Source organism: Lissotriton helveticus, chromosome 5_1, assembly GCF_964261635.1.
Source record: "Lissotriton helveticus chromosome 5_1, aLisHel1.1, whole genome shotgun sequence".
Taxonomy (NCBI): Eukaryota; Metazoa; Chordata; class Amphibia; order Caudata; family Salamandridae; genus Lissotriton; species Lissotriton helveticus.
In genome coordinates this window covers 1,164,393,821-1,164,410,075 of record NC_136065.1, presented here as the reverse complement: position 1 = coordinate 1,164,410,075, position 16,255 = coordinate 1,164,393,821, and the positions used below count along the sequence as shown (strand labels likewise).

At 48.6% G+C, this 16,255-nt stretch overlaps 1 protein-coding gene across 1 annotated transcript in view; it reads right to left on the bottom strand.

Annotated features, from left to right (window-relative positions):
- HABP2 (hyaluronan binding protein 2) overlaps window positions 1-16,255 on the bottom strand; it is a 291,624-nt gene that overhangs the window by 17,395 nt on the left and 257,974 nt on the right. The gene's annotated exons all lie outside the window — the stretch shown is intronic.

Below are 16,255 nucleotides of genomic sequence, written 5' to 3'. Positions count from 1 at the left end.
CAGGGCGGGAGCACCGCAGGCAACATGTACTCAGCAACAGTAAGAAGAGACGCTCTGAGATCTAAATGGGCATCTTTACTTTTGACCCAGCCAACATCGAGCATTGAAGAGACAGTCAAACAGAAAACAGTGGCAGAAGAAACTAAACTTGAGAGCACAGCAGATGGAGAAACTACAGATCGAATATGATCCATTCCCTTTACTCGCAAACATTTGAACGTCTCACCGCACACACGTACAGGTTAAAAGAGACAAATCTACAGACTGCACATCACAAACTCTATGCGGACTGGGAGTGACATAAGAGCGCACAGGAGAGAACTAAATACAGTTAAAATGGAAAACGTATGTGGATATGCAAGGCTTCCAGAAGACACAATGCAGTAGGTTCTCCTTATCCTGAAGTCCCAGGCCCGCCCCTAACTCACCTGAGAGTCCCTGAATTCCACCACCACATTCTCACTGCTCCAGCAACTGATCCGGCAACACGTGATGTCACAGAATAACAAGCCCGCAGCGCACGACGGGAAGTGTAGTTCATTTGGAGTAGAAGGAGACGGAAATGCGAGGTCGCAGTAGAAATGCTAGCGGGCGGGGTTGCTGAGATAACAGGATGTAGGGAACTATTGAGGGTGTGGGTCGAAAGACAAGTAGGCGATATATGCTGATTAAGGGAAGGATGTAGCTTGCAAGCTTCATATGTCGCCTGTAGGGTTGCCACCTGGCCGTTTTTAGGTTTTGCCTGGCGAAAAGATGCGCTCTGCGCATCTTTTTCGCGCAGGCGAAAACCTGATGAGAACTGTAGTGTGGGTTTGGGTCGGCCCTCGTCATTCATTGGCTGGCTCCATAAATGGAGCCTAGCCATTGGACGAGGGGCCTGTCCGTCAATGCCGAACCAGATTCGGGGGCGTTCCCGAGATTCTTTGGCTTTTGCCGACGTCACGCGACGTCAGCCGAAAGCCGGGAACGCCCCCGAATCTGGTCCGGCATTGAGCCGGCACCCGCCTTCCTGCTTGGTGAGTGATCTGACACAATCATCAGAGGAAGTATCCCTGCTGGGGTTCACGTACATCTCTCGCTTCTCACCGCTGAGGCAGAAGGCGCCTTTTCTGCCTTGCCTGCGCCTGATATCTTCCGAGCCACGTGCAACCTTTGCCCGCTCTCCACCCTGAACAAAGTGCACCGCCACATGGACAGCGGGCAGGGAACGTGTGACGCAGCTAGCGCTGCGAAACGGGAGCATCCATGCCAGGCCAGCAGCGCTAGTGATGGAGTCCAGGCCCTCACATCTTTACAAACGCGGTGTGACAGAGTTAAGGGGGGGGGGGTGTTGTTTCACGGCTGACCGAACCTCTTCGAGGCGCAGACACCTCTGGGAGCGCCACCGCCAGGTCGTCAGCCGGACACGTCTCTGGACTGCTCGTTCACACGATCACAGCACAGGGGGGACGTGTGAAGAGGCTGGTCTCCGAGGGCTGGCACGGCCCGACTGCAGTACAGCTGCAAACAGTTTCAGCTGCAGAGTCATCTGTAAAGTATAGCGCACCACTCAAACGCTGACAAAATATAGCGTCCAAATACCCTTCTGAAAAATAGGGCCCCATGTGGTTAATAATTTAAAAAATCTACACCCAACCAGACAATGTGCATGTCAGAGAATATTTCTATATGTGATCGTCTGACGTACAGCCATAGAAACCACGTCACTCTCATGGGCGCAGTTTCACCAACATGCTACAGCACCAACTACACAATGTCTCATTAATTTTTTTGTGGTATTTTTAGGCACGGGGAGATTCAGTAATTTGTCCAGAAGTGCAGGATTTTGAGAAGACGCCAAAACTTGTACCTGGGTTTCCCAATTTCAAAGATACAGCTCTGGCCCCTAACACCACATTCTCTACCCCCCCCCCTTCGACTCTTTGCGCAATACCTCCCTGAGCCCATCCACTCTCGCCTCTCTCTCTCTTCTCCATCGCTAATCGCTTTCTCTCTACCTATGCCCACCCTCCCATCTATATATCTCTCTCGACGCCTCTCTTTGCTGCAGTTAAAATGGGGGAGCTGCGGCCTGCGGAAAGTGACAGGGACACCGGGAGCGGCCCCGGGCTTTCAAAACCACCCCCAAGGGCACCGACCCACGGGGTAAATGCACAGTGGAATAAAGGGCCTGTCAGGCAATGTAAGTGATGCGTGTGTAAAGCGCTCCAAAAGCTTCAGGTCAAGTTGGCGCTGAGAAGGAACACTCCTGTATTCGAACATCGTTTTTAGAAAGCGGTTACTTCATGGAATAAATATTCCTTCTAATTATAACTACATAAGAGAAAATAATTCTATGTTTTAATCTGACACAAATGGACATCCACTGTGCAGAATTATCCATTTGGAATTCTGCATGTACATTTGACATTCTCGTCAAAATCCAGGACTGTTCTCCAAGCTCCTAGAAGCCCTTCATTTTATTGTGCGTGCTCTGAAAGTTATCATGAGGGTGCGATGCACACGAGTCTAGGAGGAGGCAAAACCAGAAGAAAGAACGGACACTGCACAAGCGCTAGTGCACCGCCTAGAGCCTCAAAATCTATCACGAGGCGCTAGTTCCAAGTAGATAACAATTGCCTACTTGGAACTAGCGCCTCCTGAAAGACTTGGAGGCTCTAGGCGGTGAAGTAGCGCTTGTGCAGTGTCCGTGCTTTCTGCTGGTTTTGCCCAGGGCGCTATCTGAGCAGAGGGTATCTCTGTACCGGGGTCTGGGTGGGGGGGGCAAGGAGCTGAGTCTCCCCGGCCTTCTCTTGGGGTGGGGGCGGGACACGGGCCGGACGTGAGGCGGCGGGCCCTCCCGGCAGCAAGGGGTCTCATAGAATGCTCTCCACCCTTGTTTCGAGTGTGAGATCACGGCACTGCACACCTCGACCCCTCTCCACGAGCCTGCTCGTGACTTCACCGATGTGCTTTGCATGCGCCACACAACTACAGGGAATGCTTGGCGCTAGGGCTGCCTGGCCGGCGCGTTTGGAGTTGGAGACAGACTGAACCTGGCGACAGTCTGAAGGTTTGAGTACATCCACAGGTCCTTGAGGCCTTGCACAGTATGACGTTGTAACTACATATGTGTATGTCACTCACCGCCTCGCATCTTTACGGCTCGGTCATATGGCCGGTGTTTTCCGTGCAACGAACATGGAAGGCCTCCCCCGTTACAATGCCAGGAGAGGGAACCCGCCGCCCCTGTGGCTGTTGCATAAACATGCGTCACACCTGAAGTTCAGACCCAGCGCTGCACAGAAGTGCAAATGAGTCGTGGACGAGCTGCTGTCCTTGTGTAGGTGTCGCCCCCGGAAGCATGGGACGCTTGCCCAGTACCAATGCTTGTCCGTGCCTTGATTGCTCTGCATTTATCCCCCTTTTGTCTTCCAGAGCCCGCCTTTGTCGGGTAGCGCCCTGGGCGGAAATGCATTTGGCGCCCTCCTGCTGGTGAATAAAACAAGGCAGCGGGAGCCCTTGGGTTCAGAGGGCCGCCCCTGGAGGATTGCATTAGTAGTGTCTGGCCTCTGCACAGATCCCTGCGCCACCCCACTCACCTGCATTATGCACCGATTTGCATCTCACCCTGGTGCCAAGCGGTTGGTTGGAGGGGGGTTAATGGTGCATGGCAGCAGCGGGTGGGAGGAGATGGGAGGGCAAGAAAGCAGGCTGATGGGGTGTTAAAAACAGGTCTGCAGCTCTGGAGCCAGAAGCAGGGTCTCTGCTGACATTAATGCAGACAGCTCCTTACGCCCCTCTGAAGCCTGCGCCTTGGGCATGGAGCCCGCTCGCCCATGCCAAAAGCCGGCCCTGGGTGGCACAAACAGAATGGCCTCTCTGCAGTGATGTCACTCCTTTCCTGCCACCCCCTTCTGCCTCGATGTTTACAGAGGCCTACTAATGTTGAGGGCGGCCATGGGCAGTGCCACTCCTAGGCTGGCGGTGGGCATGGTGTATGCGAGTTGTTATTCTTCCTACTTTATCCCCAACAAGCACTAGGAAATTCCGGAGGTCAAGCGCTCCTAAACAGAGGATATATTTTCCATCATTTAATATTTTCTTCATATGTGCAATGAATTAAGTTGTTAATAAGGATGGCCAGTTTATATGGCCAACCGGAGCTCAGTTAGCTGCTAGAACAAGCAGTGGCCTCGTGGCGTCTTGAAGCATTGCTCTGTACCACAAAAGCTGAAAGGTCATCTACATGAATCTGCTGGGACAATGCTCTGAAGCGGGTGCTTTTGGAAGAAACGTCCCCCCTAAGCACAACATGTGATTTCCATTCATGGGGCGCGAGGGATGTGCTGCAAGTGTCTGTCAGTCACTGTGATGGCCGATGCCATCTTTAGGGGAGCGGTGACTTTTCCCGCCCAACGACCAGTGCTGCAATGAGAGCCAGAACCAGCGTGAAGAGCGCCACTGCCAGCAGCACGGTGATTGTGACCATCCCGCCGGAGCGGCCCGAGAGGCCGAGGTCCAGGTCAACCACGTCAGTCACTGCAATAGAAAAGATGTGCGCGTTAGGAGTGACGTCACTGCCGGGGACTACGTCTCATCATCAGGGCTCAGCTTGTACCAGGTGTCCTTGCTCGAGACATCTCGCTGGATCCTTGGCGCAGGTACACACATGCATTGGTCACACCCGGGGCTTCACTGACGCCCCGCACATGACAGCCAGTGCCCCACAGGAGGCCATTTACACTCAGCTCTTGCATCTCCGACTCTTCCAGACTACAGGCCGTCCTTTCCCCACAGCACCCCAAACACACCGTGCTCTCATTCTAGCAGTCTGGCCCCACTGACAGCTCAGGCACACACCCATGCTGCAGCAATCACTCACAACAGCCCTCAGCACCACGTGCACCCTTCACAGACCAGCACTCTGGAGGCACACGCACACCTCTTACACACTCACAACCACACGCATGCCTCTTACTCACAACCACACGCGCACCCCTCACACTCACAACCACACGCGCGCCCCTCACATCCTGACAACCACACGCACACCTCTTACACACTCAGACACACCTCTTACACACTCACAACCACACGCGCACCCCTCACACACTGACAACCACACGCACGCCTCTTACACACTCGCAACCACACGCACGCCTCTTACACACTCACAACCACACGCACACCTTATACACACTCACAACAACACGCACACCTTATACACACTCACAACCACACGCGCACCCCTCACACACTGACAACCACACGCACGCCTCTTACACACTCAGACACACCTCTTACACACTCACAACCACACGCGCACCCCTCACACACTGACAACCACACGCACGCCTCTTACACACTCGCAACCACACGCACGCCTCTTACACACTCACAACCACACGCACACCTTATACACACTCACAACAACACGCACACCTTATACACACTCACAACCACACGCACGCCTCTTACACACTCACAACCACACGCACGCCTTTTACACACTAACAACACGCACGCCATCAGCCCCACGCGCACCCTTCACAGACCAGCACTCTGGAGGCACACGCACGCCTAACACACTCACGCCTCTTACACACTCACAACCACACGCGCACCCCTCACACACTGACAACCACACGCATGCCTCTTACACACTCACAACAACATGCACGCAGTAGATCATTGCTAAAAACCAGTGGCAAAATCAATGAGTCCCAAAGGCCATTTCTGTTGTTTTTGTCAATACTTGTGCTTTAAGCATCTTTATACCTCAGCGGAAAGAAATACATATGACATTTCTTTTTTTTTTAAAATAGTTTTGTTACAGATTGTCTGCTACGTTCGCCTCCAAAATAGGCACCCTGCCTTACATAATTATACAATGACCAGTGTGAACTGGAAGCGATGCATTGTCCATTGTAATACTGTGGGCTCAGTTATAGTTTTTGTGGCATGAAACTGCACATTAAGCCACAGAAATTGACGTTAGTGGTACGTATGCATTTAGTTATACCCCTTACTTTCTGGCACGGACAAGGCTTTGTGTTGTGCTCTTAATGTACTGTGATTATGTGGTACTTTCTAAATCCCCCTCTTGGGTGGTTAATCTACTGCTGCACACCTTGGGTGCCTTCACTTGGCCTCATGTTGATCTCCTTTGGTGCTGACCATTTTCTGCAGATAACACAAGCCTGTTGGAAATAAAGTGCATTGTGACTTGCTTTCCCCCATCTCTCACAGCCTGCTCTGTGCAAAAGTATTTTACACCCTTTGACACCTGTCTCTTGCCTGTGAAGAACCCTTTCCCATCTTTGAGTTAGTTTCACAGCCCAGCTATCTCACACCTACCTACTGTCTGCTGTTCCTCTGTGACACCTCGCTATTGTCTGCAGCACTCCCTTTCACCAGTGTACATCATTGCAGCCCCTTTCACACTTGTTTGTTGCCTGTACAATCCTTTGTACAACTGATGTTACACAAAGAGCTTCTCCCACCCAAACCTACCCATTATCTACACACTCCCTCTCAGACTTCTTGCTGTGTACAACCCTTTTAACACTCCTCTTTTATCTGCACAATCCCTCTATCTCTCACTCCTACATCATCATCTCTCTCCCCAGTCTGTCACCTTTGAAGTCCTTTTTACACCTATTGGTTACCTATGCGGTCGGTTCATCTCTAACAACAGTGTATAACTTGCACAGGGGGCTCGCAGTGTGTGGAGGGCTCTGTGTGGGTGGCTCTGTGTGGGTGTGTGTGGGGCTCTGTGTGGGTCTCTGTGTGGGTGTGTGTGGGGCTCTGTGTGGGTGTGTGGGGGGCTCTGTGTGGGTATGTGGAGGGCTCTGTGGGTGTGTGGAGGGCTCTGTGTGGGTGTGTGGGGGGGCTCTTTGTGGGTGTGTGAGGGGACTCTGTGTGGGTCTGTGGAGGGGCTCTGTGTGGGTGTGTGGGGGGCTCTTTGTGGGTGTGTGTGGGGGGGCTCTGCGTGGGTGTGTGGAGGGCTCAGTCTGGGTGTGTGGGGGGTCTCGCAGTGTGTGTGAGGGCTCTGTGTGGGTGTGTGTGGGCTCTGTGGGTGTGTGTGTAGGGGGGCCCTGTGTGTGTGAGGGGGCTCTGTGTGGGGGGTTCGGTGTGGGTGTGTGTGGCATTTGCAAGAGATTAAGCTATTGGCATTGTAAAGGACAATGCCATTTATTTATCAGTTTTCAAAACGAACACATAAATAAAGAAATTGTCATTTACAATGCCAATAGCTCTAACTTTTCCAAAGGCAAAACCGTTGCATTGTAAATGCTTGTTTTTAATGCCCCTTCTGGTACAAAAATAAGCAAATTACCCAAAGCCGGTATTTTTACCTTTAATCTGTGCGTAATTCAAACAGCAAATGTAATTAGAACAACCTTTTAGATGTGCACCAGAGCTGCGTTCCCGGTTCCTGTTAATTAAAGTAAACAAAGGCAACAACGTCATGTTACGATTTTGTTTATGTACAATTTAATATCATGTTCGGGCTATTGCAGGGTCTTAAAACACAAACAGATGGTCGGTCACGGACAGCGGGAGGGGGGGCGGAGCACGGACAGCGAGAGGGGGGGGCGGCGGGAACGGCCAGCACTCACCTGGACCTGGACTTCCTCCGGTGGCGGTCGGCCGCGGAATGGCCAAAACAAACATGGACGACAAAAAAAAATAAACCCCGCCCACGGCCGCATGACGTTGTCAAAGGGGCAGGATGAGTAAAAATGGCCGGAACGCCCCCGAATCTGCTCCGCAATTGACAGACAGATCTCTGTTCCAATGGCTAGCCTCCATTTATGGAGCTAGCCAATGGAACAGAGGGGCGGATTCCCAGCCACACAGTGTAAGACATAAGATTTCACCTGCGCGAAACGCTGCTTGCGCAGCTTTTCGCCAGGTCAAAACCTAAAAACTTCAAAGGGACAGCTCCGGTCACAGGCAGATGTAACTCATACCTAGGCCTGCCCCTGTCAGTGTCTAAGTAGCCAGAGTGGCACCAATCCCAGAGGGGTTAGGGTGGACCTGTCCCAGAACTGGTTTTGCAAGGGGGAGGTCTTCATTCCTCCACATAAACCTCAGAGGTTTGACCAGGGCTCTGACCAATGGAGGAAAGATTCTGCCAAGTTGGGTTTTGGCAGAGTCGCACATTGTGGGGCTATTTAATGCCAAATCCCCAGGAAATCATGCCAATGTGAGTAGGGTTGCCCTTTGAAATTTCTTCCTCATTAGTTAAGGAGCCCGCTCAACCCACAAGCTAGTGCCATGCATTTAAGTGATATCCCTGGCTACCTTCCTCAGAACACTGCTGGTTCTGTGTAAAACAGAAGAATGATTTCAACTACTGAACAAAAGAGTTCAGAAGAGGGACTGAGCCTACTGTTTTACCTGTGTAAAGAAACACCAAGAGCTGCATCTACTCTCACTTGAACACAGGACAGAAGAGTGGAATCCAAGGGCTATCTGGCTAACCTTCTATTAAGCTTCAGGAAATGCTGCTGCAAACACCAGCAGCAAAGTAGAGCCTAGCTAGCCAGTTCTAACTGGATTTGCCCTGGACCCTGCAGGTGGCTTATGGGAGATTGAGTCCAATTTTGCCAAGTGTTGCCCAAAAGGTACTAGATCCCTGACTTATATTAAAATGCACTCTCTCTCCCTCAATATTGCAAAAATCGATTCTTAAAAACTTTTTCTGAACTTTTTCCTAAAAGAACCAGAGGCTAGTACAGGACTGCTGCTGAACCGTAGCCTCTGTCATTGCATTGCTGGACTTCAACATGCTAGTTTGCCCTGATGAAAGCAGCTCTACTCCCAGAAAAGTTTCTAAGTCTCACTGTAGACGATTTCACCAGGACCGGTGCTAAATAGCACCCTGCTCTTGTCAAGTCCTCAGTTGGAGCCAGCCAGTAGTCTGCCCCGCCGATGAAAAAATTCCGCCAAACTCCACCGTTGCCCGCCCGCCGGACTACAAGTTTCCATAGGAGAGCCTTAGAAAGGCAGTGTCGTGGGACCACCACAGCACGTTCCAACATGGCATGGACTGTAAAGTCCATGGCGTGCAGGAAATGGGGGTGCAGAAATACAGGGGGGATCACCATGTGCCCCCATGCTTGCAGCCGCAAAAGCACCGAGGCATCAGGAGGCCCTGTAGGGCCGCCTTAGTTTCCTCACCACCACCCTTTTCATGGCAAGCTCACCACCATGAAAAGGAAGGCAGTGAGGAAACTCATAATCTGCTTGGAAGTGCAGCAGCTGTACCACTACCATATTGTGGCCTCAGACTGCTGGAAGACTGCCATGAATCATGGATCCCTGACGATAGCAGCGTTCCTATTGGGGTCTGATTAACAAAGTCATAATACGGCGGTCGGACCACGAGTGCGGCAATTACCGCACTGCCACAGTCGGTTTAGCATTCCATCAGACTGCCAAACTCATAATCAGGCCCCAAGTCAGAAGGTAAACTTTTCACCAGGATGAACCTTGTACTGTAGCCGAGCTATGCTCCATCATGGTCGGGCTTAACTTGACCCAGGCTAATGTGACCAGATACCTGCAGAGGGCACTTTGCGCTATTTGGAGCTAGGAAACTCTAAAACTCTTAAATATCATATATTTAGTTCTCCTGATTTTTTTTTGTTTCAGAGTCTATTTGATCATTAAAATGTATACTATTTTTATAAATTGGAGTGGGATTTTTTAATTGTGTTTTATTTTTAATTTATTAACTGTTTTGGTACTGATAAATACTTTAGATCTTTTCCTTTGAGTTTAAGCCCGACGTCCCTGTGCCACAGCTACCCAGGACTGAGGTTTAAACTAAAGTAACCTAACTGGACCTGACACAGAATAGTGACATTATTGCTCGTGGAATCTCGCAAATGCCCCAAATTATAATCCGCTTTCTCACACACGGTTCAGGGTAATCATTGACAAGGCTGAGCATCCCATGACTCTGATAAAGGACGAGCACAAGCGTGAGCAACAGCAAAAAAGCATGGATCAAAGGGGAGCTGTACTAGTGAGAGGAGCCCTAGGGAAGAAGAGAAGGGCCATGATAGCATTAGCAATCTACCATTGCACCTCTCACAAAAATGGGCATCATTTTTCCAAGATGCATGCAGTGCTCTGAAAGTTAACACAGGACACTAGATCACGGCCCCTGCTGCCTTCCTGAGAAGGTAAAAACCATCTGCAGCTTTCTGTCCTGCTCTGCTTCTCACTATCTCTGTCGCTCTATTCTCTAGGACAAGGAAAGGATAGAGAGCAGCAGCTACATGCTGCTCTGGGGCCAGAGGCGAAATTTAGCACAGTTAGAGAAGACAAGGGATGAAGGTATCATGGCCAAGGGATGAAGGACAGAGGAGTCAGGCTTCGAGTTGCAATGGTGCACCACAGGATTTGGGAGAAGAATATAAACAAGGGAGAAGAGATTCTGCATGGAACACAGGCTTTGAAGGCTGGTACATGTGCAAAACAGAAAACGGACAGAACAGAAGACAGGCTAGAGTGTGTGTAGATCGGACGGAGTATCAGCCAGCTTCATCGATATCTCCACAGTGCCGTTAGTATTGCATGCACAGGTGGTGATGATAGCAGTAGTTCCAGCCAGAGTCCTGCAAACAGTGCAGAAACAACAACAATGCCGACCACATCTTTGCAGCAATGTAAAAATGCTTTATTGGCATGACTAAGGATACAAGTACTGTCAAAGCTTAAGCTGCAAGGCCTGGTGACTGTAGTGTGTCAACCTGCACAGTGTTGGGTGTATGCTTGTGGATGTAGTTGTACAAGCACAAATCATGAGCAGAATAAAGGGATTGAGCAAAGAGTGGACCTGTATTCGAAACATTTGTTATGTTCCTAGCTGCTCGTGCACCCTGCGCTGTTCCACAACATTGGCGATGAGGATCTAAAATCGAGACCCACATGTCCTGCCACATAAGTCATGAGGCTTGCCCCAAAACAGGTGAGAGAACAAACACCATGCATATTTATTTCAACCCCCCACCATGACATATAATTAATATATTAATTTACAATAGGGAGCACTTGCACTGTGGCACTGTACAGCAGTGGCACAATGCCGAAAGCCTCTAACACCAGCAAAAACACATGAGGCAACAGCAAAAATGGAAGGGAGACCCACGCCAAGGTGCCAGGTCTAACAGATGGGCAGTCCAACTACTTCAAGGTGACAATAGAGGCTGATCCTATGATCAAAAGATCATCACCCCTACATTAAGCAGGGGAATACATGTACAAACTATTCCAGAATGTGCCAGGCAAGGTAGGTGACAATGAATATGATGCACTGGTGGCAACACTTAAGGTACACTTCAACCCCCAAAAAAACCCTGACTATAAATGTTTTGTCCTAAGACAAGCTAAGCAAAAGGAAGGAGAGATAATTCACACATTTTATGCATGCCTGAGAGAACTGACAAGCACGTGTGTTGATGATGACGCCAACAAGGAGGTATGCACCCTACTAATCCAGGAGTGCAGATCAACAGGCCTCTAATGCTTGATCCTACTCAATCCGCAAATTAGTCCAATCATAATTTTCACAATGGACAGATCAGATGGACGTGACCACCACCAATATGGAAACAGTCATGGAAAAGATGGGGCTTGGTGACAGTGAAGATGCCTCGAGGCCAATGAAAGTAGAAGCAAGACCTCCTTGCAAGCTACCCATGAACAGATGCAGAAACCATGCTGGTATACAAAAGATGTGCGGATACTGTGTCACCTGCTCCTGACAGCCTGGGTCAAGGCAAGACTTGCTCCGCGTGCAGGCACCAGAATAATTTTGTATGCATGTATAGAGGAGGGTGTCGACGATGAGCCAGCCGAAGAAAGACACTGCAGTGATCATAAGAAATGTAGTTGCAGAGGAAGATGATGCACCAAGGTGGGCATAATCTAGAAGGTGGAACAAAGGAGCATGAAAAGCAGCCACCGGAGATGGAAAGGACATGGACAAAAACATATTCCTCATTTCAGCCACAGACCAAAAGTACAGAAGCAAGCATTCAACCCCCCGAATACGAGGTCATCATCCACAGAATAGGAGTCACAGCTCTCACCGACACTGGGGCTTCTGTCAATATGATGGACAGAAGACAATCTAACCAACTGGAACCCAAACCTGTGCTTATTAGCAAGCAAATAACATGGTGACAACCTTTTTGTTTACACACAAAATGTTTAACTAATATCTCAACTAATCTGGTTTCGTACGGCAGAGTGACTACAAAGTGACTGTGGTTTTTGGGTCCATTTTATCTCAAGCACTAGTACACTTCCTAGGAAGTTGCTGTTTTCAATCTATAAATGCAAAAAATCAAATCCAATCAAACTAAAACCTGCATATTTGCATATGGGAACCATGACCCACTCCCAATCGCAGGCTTCTTCAACACTCATATTCAACATGCCGATTGAAGAATGGAGGGGCAGTCCTTTAAAATCAATGACAGCACCGACATCTACATCAGTTGCAACATGGCAGAAGCACTGGGCTTAATACTGTTTGTTTGAAGCATCATCATTAAAAAGGTCAACCACATTGTACAGGATTTCATGAACTTTTCACGGGATTACTGTGCCTGAAACAAAAATCTGTCAATAAAAAATGAGGCCACTCACCCTCAGACACAAGTGAATTCCTATTCACTGAGGAACAAAAGTAGAGAAAGAACTGAAATGCCTCAAATAAATTAGAATAATCAAAAAGGTCACAGAACCCATCACATGTCTACTCTATGGTGGTGTCCACAAAACACAACGATTCAAATGCTTAACAAAATTGCATCGACATGAGGCTCACTAACATAGTCATCTGTGCAGAAGGATACTTCACACCCACACTCAATGACACTTCCTTTCTGGCAGACCTCAATGGAGCAAAGTGGTTCTCCTTTCTGGACCTATGCTGGATATCACCAACGCACTCTAGATAATGACAGTTGTTATATAATGACCTTTTCCACTCACATTGGACTTCGATAATGCAAAACAATATGCTTTAGGGTATCCTCCGCCATTGAGGTTTTCCAGAGCATGATTTGACAGACCCTGAATGGACTAAAAGGTGTAATAAATCTGAGTGATGACATCCTCATCCAGGCCATGTCCCTTATCTGAACACAGCAGAAGATTGCACAGCACAAATTCCTAAAGAAGAACATCAACTTCTTAGGGTACATCTTCTCAGACCAAGGCTTCAGCACAAACTTCAAAAAATTAGATGACAGACGTTAAGGCCAGGTGCCAGAGTCAGCCACCAAGGTCAGAAGTTTCCATGCCACTGTGAACTACTGAGGGTGATTTATTCCAAACCTACCCACTATGTCACAACCCCTCCAGAATCTTACCAAATCAACAACCATCCAGAGAGAAATGCTACCTGAGAGCATTGCTGGTGAGATGGTCTTTCACAAGGTCAATGGACTAGATGTGAACTCTGGGATGATCCGCAGCCATCCCAGAGGCTGGAGGATCTTGTGCAGTACTGAAAGACTTAGGGCCTGATTTAGATCTCGGGCGATGGTTTATTCTGTCACAACGTACGCCAAAATATAAATCCCATAGGCTATAATGGGATTTATTTTTTGGTGAGACAGGATATCCGTCACAGAACTGATGGAGTAACCTGTCCGCCGAGATCTAAATCAGGTCCTAAGTAGTTCTTGGTTTGAAAATGTGTGTGTGTTCGTTATGAGGTTAGAGAGAAATCTAGTGTGACTTCTTTGCCCTCCAGCCTGACATTCTAGTTCCCAGTAACCAGGGTAGTAGAAGTGACAGCATACGCCCTTTGACCCACTATGACATTTAACCAGAGCCTTCAACCGCTGCCTATTTGCTACTGAGAAGTAGGCATGGGGTGACAACTACAAAAAAACAAGTAGGCTTCTTCAAGCCCTGACTGCTCTCTGTGCTTCTCACTGGCTCATGACTCCGGAGGCCATGTTGAAGTAAAATCAGTGGAAGGGATACTAAAATACATAGTAAGGGTAGCTGCTACACCTTCAAGTTTTTCAATGGATGTATATATACACACCCCTAACACTGGCTGCGAAACCAGCAACTGGAGCTCTTGAGAGAGATGTTAAGTTATCAATGGCTGTCAGGTCAAGTTCTGAACACCTGACATTCTGAATATTTTTTTTAAAGTTTTGTTTATTAAAGTTTTGTTCAGACATACGCATGTTACAAACAGTTATGCAACATACACTTTGCAGTTTCCTGTACAGAGTTAAAGCTTGCAGAACTTAATTTGAAGAACATATAAATCCAGAGAGCAGTACATCTTTCTGATCAGTGCACAATTTGTGTTATGCATATCTTGCTGTTCAAGATCCCAATTACACAGAACCTATGAATAGTGGTTAGCTACTAAGTTATAAGGACTTTGTGAATACTTCCACAATACATGCGGAACATCTGGCAGTATCCTAATCCAGTTTGAATACCTAATTTATACAGTATATAACAGCAGCTGCACAGGAGCACAGAGTAAACAGGGTGTTGTGAAACCAGGTCTCCAATTAGGGTAATATTGGTAATGAGATATCAGTTTTCTGCACTGGAGTATCCGTGATAGTCTCGTTTTTCCCTTTAAGCAAGGTCGTGATTGGTTCCCAGATATCGTTTGGGCGTGAAGCCATGGGCATTAGGTCCCAAAATGCAGCTAGTTGTTCCTGGCAATAAGCGATATCTAGCACCCAAGTCTTGTCCCGGGCGGTGTGAGGGGCGCCCCAGTGTATAGCCAGCCTGCTTATTGCAAGAAGTAGCATCATGGCTGTAATGTGGCGTTGCATGGGCGGGACGTTTGCAAAGTACCCTAAAAGGGCCACTAGGGGCATGTGGTCTAGTGTTATCCCAGTGACCTGCCCTATGATGCCATACACCGCCTCCCAAAATCTGGCTACGGATGGGCAGTCCCATGCTACGTGTAGGAATGTTGCGTTATCCTGTTTGCACTTCCAACATTTTGAGTCTTGCCGTAGCCCTAACTTGTAGACATTCTGGATATTTTGAAGGCTGTTTGATGACAGATTTCAGAACATGTGACAGTTCTCTTAAAATGGAGGATAGTTCCTGAAAACATCTTTGAGGTAGAAGGACTGTCTAAATAGATATGGGCAGATTTATGATGACTGGCGCTTCCCCAGGGAGGCGCCAGTCATCCTGCGCCGCTGCTCCGCCACCCATGGTGCGCCGCATTTACAATGCGGCGCACCATGGGGCAAAAACGGCACAGATGCGTGACGCATCTGTGCCGAAAAGGTGGCGCATTGCTGGAGCTGCGTCGCAAGCGCGACGCAGCTCCAGCAAGGCTCGGGGGTGCCCCATCAACACAATGCTGCGTCAAAACCTACGCCTGCTTCAAGCAGGCGCAGGCTTTTGACGCAGCATTGTCCTGAAAGTGACTGAGTGAAATCTTATAGATTTCACTCAGCCACTTTTGCGAGGCGCACCTGCCCCGGAACGCCCACCTTGCGCCGGAACGCCTCCTGATGGCGCAGGGCTTTACAACGTGACGCATCTCCTAGATGCGTCACGTTGTAAATAGGGCGCATTGTTTGCGCCGCCGTTGCGTCAAATAAAGTGACGCACCGGCGGCGCAAGGCCTTCATAAATCTGCCCCATAGTTCTTTGTTTCTTTCGCAGTTGAAAAAGGCTTGGTTGAAGTCTCAACTGTGAGGCAGGATGTTGACAAACAAACAATAGTTCTCCCTCCCTGCATGTTTCTTAAGAGCTGTGCTTGCTAAACCATGTTGCTGCATCCTGTTGGTTGGCTGGTTTGGAGGTTTCAGGATGAGATATTGCGGATCAAGGGACCTGCTTCTCTAAATAGACTAGGGCTTTTAATTACCATGAGTGAATTCCGATTTTCAGAGGATTCAGAGGATGCCTTTTTTTGAAAGAGCTGCAGAACTCGCCACTGATTTCTGCTTTGACGTGGAGGTCAGGAGGTTGAATCTTGACAAAGTCAATTTACCCTTCCAGCCTTCTGAGGTCAATAAATAAGTGAGGTTAAATCGGATAGTAAAATTGCATCTGTTAATTACAGTACTTGGTGGCTGCAACAAATCCTGCATGATGCACTATATAAAAATAAAAGTATTATTATTCATACGTGGTATATTCATATAAGAGGAGTTGATATTCCTTGTTGAGTATGGAGGAAAAATCATAATATTAGCTGAAAAAAATTGTTTGGAATATGACTTTGAGCTGATGA